Below are 7,497 nucleotides of genomic sequence, written 5' to 3' on the forward strand. Positions count from 1 at the left end.
GCAACAAAAATCACAGAGAGGTGATATCACGCATAATAAACAGCATTCAAAACAAACAATAACAGACCAGGTTATAAAAATAACTAAATAAATACTGAGCTTCTCTGCTCTGTAGTTGAGGAGCAGGGAATCTCATGGCTACTAGAACTTTCCAAAGTCTTTAGGCCCTAAATGTCATATCATATTGATAGTGTCTTCTGTCTACACTGGGCCTCTGCTATCCTGTCATGCACCACCTTGCAAAGAAGTGTCCATAAGCCTTTTGATGAATTCATTTACTTGTTCTCTTAAAGCTCGTTGTCTCTGCCTCTCCTTTTCAATAGGTGCCATAGGCCTATTGTGTTCCAGAACAAGGTTTTTGAGGCCCTCTTGAATTGCAGTTTTTGACATGGCCTTTTTCACGCACCTGTTCAGGCTGCTGCCATCTTTTGCATATACTCCTGATTTACAATCAAACGATTTCCATCTCATCGCCGGGTCCGTTGTCACTCCTGGCAATTCAATCCTCTCCTTCGACACCAACCTACCAGAGATGATAGAAGTCAGGGACTTGTTCATGTCTGTATGTGACCGCTCCAGACCTTTTGAAGAGTAGCCATCTTGAAGAGCATTGCATGTCCCATTCCACACATCAGATGATTGACAAGGAGGAAGCGGCAGCAATGATGCGCATATGTCTTGACCATTCTTTCTTCCCCTATGGGTGTCAATCAGCAATAATTCCAGTGTCTTTCCTTCCAAACCTGGCAAGTGCTTATTAGACAACTTTTCAAATTTTGGAATGGAAGTTATGCAATTCTCAGCCGAGGAGGAGTGCAGTCTTAGATTCAGGGACTGCTGCATTTGGTGAGAATATCCACTAGTCTCCTCTACATGCCTTAACGTCCTCTTCACATTTCGCATTTCCTCGTTGATCAGAAATAGATAACGATAGTGATCCTTCTCCATTCTTGTCTGTTCAAGGGCATAATGTTTCTTTTTGGTAATTTTTTTCATATTTGAGACCGTTTTCTTTATGCCGGTGCAGCTCACGTTAACACCTCAGTAGCTTCTGAGTCCCTTAATAAGCCTCCACTTGTTCCCTTCAACTGCTGTGCCTCTGGGCTGGCTGTTGAGCACCATGGCAATGAGAGATACATGAGTACCTGAGGGAGACGTTTAGCACACACAAAATGCCTTCGTTTGTTGAATTGAGTTTAAGTAAGGTCTGTGGTCTTTTATTTTTTTACAATGCAATACACTATGCACTGAGTACTATTGTTGATGAGCTCATGGTGAAACTGAATTGTCCAGATTATTCTCTATCAAAGCATTAATTCCCCCCCCCCCCCCCCCACACACACACACACACCCCCCTCTCTTTCAACATTTGAATTATTTTATTTGGATCTGCACAAGAGGTGCAATACAATAGACTGATCAGAATTAGGTTACATTATATGGTCCAACCAAATATAACTGCTGCACATGCTTAACACACAGAGGAAAAAAAGATAGCACATTGATGACATACTGTCATGACATATTGTCATCACGCACACACGCACCAACGCATGCATGCATGCAGTTGCCTAGTCTAATCTATCTATATCTGTACATTTGTACATACTGTAATGTGAAATGTACCTATCCTAACTATTAGGAGCAGTGGGCAATATTAATACAGCACCTGTGGAGCATTTAGGGATTAATTGTCTTGCTCTGGGACAAGACAGAGCAAACACCAATACTAAAAAGGTAAGCTGGTCAGAATGCACATAACATGCATGTCTATTTGTGATAGGAAATTGGGGCACTCAGAGGAAACTCACGTTAACATTGGCAGAACATGCATAGCCTACTCTACATAGACCTACCTAGTCAACCCCCAGTGGGATTTGGCCACAGGAGCTTCTTGCAGTGACCAGTCCACTTGATGGGTAGATATAATCAGTGTTGGGCAAGTTACTTTGAAAGCGTAGCTTGTAAAGCTACAAGTAGCTCACCATGGCAGTAGCTTGATCAAGCTACATAGCTACCCCTGGAGAGATGTAGCTTGTAAAGCTACAGCTACATGGAAAAAGTAGCTCAAAGTAGCTCAGCTACTTTTTATTTTTCAGCGTTAAATTGAGAATGTACATGCGGGAGACCCCTCCTCCCCTCTGGGAGACCCCTCCCCTCTGGGAGACCCCTCCTCCCCTCTGGGAGACCCCTCCCACCCTGCTCCCCTCGGGGAGACCCCTCCTCCCCCTGCTCCCCTCTGGGAGACCCCTCCCAGCCTGCTCCCCTCTGGGAGACCCCTCCCAGCCTGCTCCCCTCTGGGAGACCCCTCCCACCCTGCTCCCCTCTGGGAGACCCCTCCTCCCCCTGCTCCCCTCTGGGAGACCCCTCCTCACCCTGCTCCCCTCTGGGAGACCCCTCCTCCCCCTGCTCCCCTCTGGGAGACCCCTCCTCACCCTGCTCCCCTCTGGGAGACCCCTCCTCCCCCTGCTCCCCTCTGGGAGACCCCTCCTCACCCTGCTCCCCTCTGGGAGACCCCCCCACCCTGCTCCCCTCTGGGAGACCCCTCCTCACCCTGCTCCCCTCTGGGAGACCCCTCCTCCCCTGCTCCCCTCTGGGAGACCCCTCCCACCCTGCTCCCCTCTGGGAGACCCCTCCTCCCCCTGCTCCCCTCTGGGAGACCCCTCCTCCCCCTGCTCCCCTCTGGGAGACCCCTCCCACCCTGCTCCCCTCTGGGAGACCCCTCCCACCCTGCTCCCCTCTGGGAGACCCCTCCTCCCCCTGCTCCCCTCTGGGAGACCCCTCCCACCCTGCTCCCCTCTGGGAGACCCCTCCTCCCCCTGCTCCCCTCTGGGAGACCCCTCCTCCCCCTGCTCCCCTCTGGGAGACCCCCCCACCCTGCTCCCCTCTGGGAGACCCCCCCACCCTGCTCCCCTCTGGGAGACCCCTCCTCACCCTGCTCCCCTCTGGGAGACCCCCCCACCCTGCTCCCCTCTGGGAGACCCCTCCTCCCCCTGCTCCCCTCTGGGAGACCCCTACTCCCCTCTAGGAGACCCCTGCTCCCCCCTGGGAGACCCCTCCCACCCTGTGATACCAGGGCCAATCAGAGGCCAATTAGAGGCAGCTGTCAAGTGCTGATATGCCCTCAAAGCAATCAGAAAAAGGAACAGTCCTTGATTTTTCAAAGGGGGTTCTAGTACAAGGGTTAGGGAATTAACACAGCAACCAATGGTCAAAATTAATATATTTCTTTCATGTTATTGCCCAAAATTGTAGCTTGTAACTTGAGTAGCTAAGCTACAAAAATGACCCAAAAGGTAGCTGAGCTACTTGACGAGGTACACAAATATGAATGTAGCTAAAATACCACAAGCTACAGCAAAATGTAGCTCAGCTACGTAGCTCAGCTACATGTAGCTTAATACTCCCCAACACTGGATATAATATATATAATCAGGCTATAATCACATACCTTCACTTGAAGACATTACAGTTTTATTAGCTACTGTTTTTATGTGCAACTACATAAGTAGCATTACTATTTTGGGTGAATGTGGGTGGCGCAGGATTATGTTTTTACTTGTGCAAGCAGAGCGCGCAAGTAATGTTTTCGCCTGGTCTTTTCCGCCGGGACAGCTGTCCCGCCATTCGATGTTTATGCAGAAAAACATCAAATCTGTGCCTGTTTTGCTGGGACCAAATGACCACAAATTACCATATTTCTTACGTCATCATTTAGAGCTAGTCATACGTATACTATATACATAATCAGTAAAAATAAAATAGCAAACTGCCTGATCTGCTGGGACCAGAGTACGTGGTGTGTATATGTATGACTAGCTCTTAATGATGACGTAAGAAATATGGTCATTTGTGGTCATTTGGTCCCAGCAAACCAGGCACAGATTTGCTGTTTTCTTGCATAAACATCAAATGGCGGGACAGCTGTCACGGGTTTTTGGCGCAAAGTAACCACAGTATACCGCTAATCAACTTACAACTACACACTTTATACAGTATAGAGTATATATGTATACGTATATAGTATATGCCTATATACTATATATATACTATATATATTTCTTACGTCATCATTTAGAGCTAGTCATACGTATACTATATACATAATCAGTAAAAATAAAATAGCAAATTGTGCCTGATCTGCTGGGACCAGAGTATGTGGTGTGTATATGTATGACTAGCTCTTAATGATGACGTAAGAAATATGGTAATTTGTGGTCATTTGGTCCCAGCAAACCAGGCACAGATTTGCTGTTTTCTTGCATAAACATCAAATGGCGGGACAGCTGTCACGGTTTTTGGCGCAAAGTAACCACAGTATACCGCTAATCAACTTACAACTACACACTTTATACAGTATAGAGTATATATATATACGTATATAGTATATGCCTATATACTATTTATATACTATATATATTTCTTACATCATCATTTAGAGCTAGTCATACGTATACTATATACATAATCAGTAAAAATAAAATAGCAAATTGTGCCTGATCTGCGGGGACCAGAGTACGTGGTGTGTATATGTATGACTAGCTCTTAATGATGACGTAAGAAATATGGTCATTTGTGGTCATTTGGTCCCAGCAAACCAGGCACAGATTTGCTGTTTTCTTGCATAAACATCAAATGGCGGGACAGCTGTCACGGTTTTTGGCGCAAAGTAACCACAGTATACCGCTAATCAACTTACAACTACACACTTTATACAGTATAGAGTATAGAGTATATATGTATACGTATATAGTATATGCCTATATACTATATATATACTATATATATTTCTTACGTCATCATTTAGAGCTAGTCATACGTATACTATATACATAATCAGTAAAAATAAAATAGCAAATTGTGCCTGATCTGCTGTGACCAGAGTACGTGGTGTGTATATGTATGACTAGCTCTTAATGATGACGTAAGAAATATGGTCATTTGTGGTCGTTTGGTCCCAGCAAACCAGGCACAGATTTGCTGTTTTCTTGCATAAACATCAAATGGCGGGACAGCTGTCACAGTTTTTGGAACAAAGTAACCACAGTATACCGCTAATCAACTTACAACTACACACTCTATATAGTATATATGTATACGTATATAGTATATGCCTATATACTATATATATATACTATATATAGTATATGCCTATATAGTATATGACTGCTTTGCTGGGACCAAACGACCACAAATTACCATATCTCTTACATCATCATTAAGAGCTAGTCATACATATACTATATACATAATCAGTAAAAAATAAAATAGCAAGTTGTGCCTGATCTGCTGCGACCAGAGTACGTGGTGTGTATATGTATGACTAGCTCTTCACCCAAACTTATATAGATAGAAACTTGAATCATACTTAATAATACTAGGTGTTTATATGCATAAAGTAGGTAGGTAGCAAATAGTTACATCTAAAGATTATACATTTCAAACGTTCCTTCACAGAGATACTGAGATTTGACAGTTTACAGCGGTCGAAAGGACTTGCGCGCTCTGCTTGCGCACTAGTTGGCCATTTATGGCCTACTAGTGTGCAACAAGCAAGTATGCACTCGACAGAGTGCAGTTCTAATTTATTCTGTTCTAATATCTTTTTTTTCTTTTTTTTTTACTGCAGAATGAAATAATTATACCTCTTAAGTATGCTTTAGTAGTTTCCCAAAGTATGGAAGGGTCAACAGAGCCATTATGATTCTCCAAATCTCCAAAAAAACAAGTAGTTCCTTTCTAATATAGTCACAGAATGGCTCTGTTACACTGCCATCTATAGGTGCTTTTTGGGCTTTGCAGGCACACATTGAGAGAAATTGGTGCATGGTCTGATATATGGATTGAACCAATGCTACATTTTGTAACTGATGCTGCTAAAGTACGTGGTATTAGAGTCTTTACCTAGCGGATTTCTCAGCTGCCATATATCTACCCATCCCATTTCGTTCATTATTTTTATGATAGTTTTAGCACTCCTGCTTATGCCGTTGCCTTGGGGGGTTCTATCCAGTTTACAATTTAGAATATTATTCCAATCTCCAGCTATAATGGTATTCACAGATGCAAAAGGAGATATCAGTTCAGCCATTTTACTAAAGAAATTTGGTGGTGAATTAGGTGGGGCATATACATTCAATAGAACAGTATTTTCTCCATACAGGTGACCTTGAATCAGCACATAACACCCATTTGGGTCACATTGTACTGTCTTTATAGTGAATGGTAATTGTTTACTAATGGGGATTGCAACCCCTCTACTTCTTGTGGAGAAGGATGCTGAGTACACTTGTCCAACCCAGTCTTTTTTAAGTTTATCATGTTCAGCTTTACTTGGTGTGTCTCCTGCAGTAGAGCGATATCGACTTTCTCTTTTTTAAGGAAGGTTAATATTTTTTTCTTTTTAATTGGGTGGTTGACACCTTGGATGTTCCAGCTGTATATTTTCAGTTCATTAGGTCTTGCCATAATCTGTTATAAGTATAGAGTTGGGGCTGAAACTTGTTCTGTTCATGATTAGCTTTTCGTGTTTATTTATAGCTTTAATTAGCATCTAATACTTTTTTTAACACGGACTATTAATACTTTGCATACTTTGCATACTAACCCAATAAGACCTGGGAAACGTGCTAACCACGTGACTGTCAGTTTGCTAAATTATAATGATAAACCCTAAATTGTGTAACTAAGAATTGTTTTTTTTGTGGACCTTTGCTCTCACACTTCCACTTCCAATGTCCAAAGAAGGTTTGCTCAAGGCACAAACATCTCTACAGAGTTACTCAGAGTAGTGCATGGCTTGCTATTTTACTGACATGGAAGGATGAAAATAGATCATTGTAGAAAACCTCAATGTTAAATAAGCTATTTATTTGTAAATTATGTAATTTGAATGCATGGTACATAATTAGCAGACCTAAATGTATCCTTCAACTATGCCCCTAATGACTGGCTGATCACAGGTTTTGTAGCAATTTGTTGCAAGTGTATTTTTAGGCCTTAAATGTTAAATGTTCAAGTCTGTTCAGATCATCATATAATTTACATTACTTTACATATTCTTTTCCAAATTCTTTATATTTATTACATTTTGCAAAAGAATTGCCAATTTAACATTGAGGTGCCCACAATGGTTAGATGTTGCTTTTGAGTCAGTGCAGTCAGTGTAGAGACAGTGGACGTCTATGTGTCTACTGACTGAGCTCGCTGAACTTGAGTCTCTGGCTGTGGCATTAAGATGTTCTCAGAGGGTTTGATCTGTTTCTCCAACAGTGGCCGTGGTGGTCCTGTGTGACAGCTCGCAGGTCACCGCCAGGTTCTGTCAAGGCCGTCTTGATCGGAGGTTAGATATAAGTGTTATTTTGTTCCCTCAGCGTTGTTGAGCTCTATGTTCTTGTGTCCTTAATTGTTGCTTTTCTTTATTTTTTTATTCAATGTAATCATGATGATACATAAAATGTATGGTTGGCAGCAGCATCAATTAGATGTTTTTTTTAA

This window comes from Protomyctophum parallelum (genome assembly GCF_964188405.1).
Source record: "Protomyctophum parallelum genome assembly, chromosome: 14".
Lineage (NCBI taxonomy): Eukaryota > Metazoa > Chordata > Actinopteri > Myctophiformes > Myctophidae > Protomyctophum > Protomyctophum parallelum.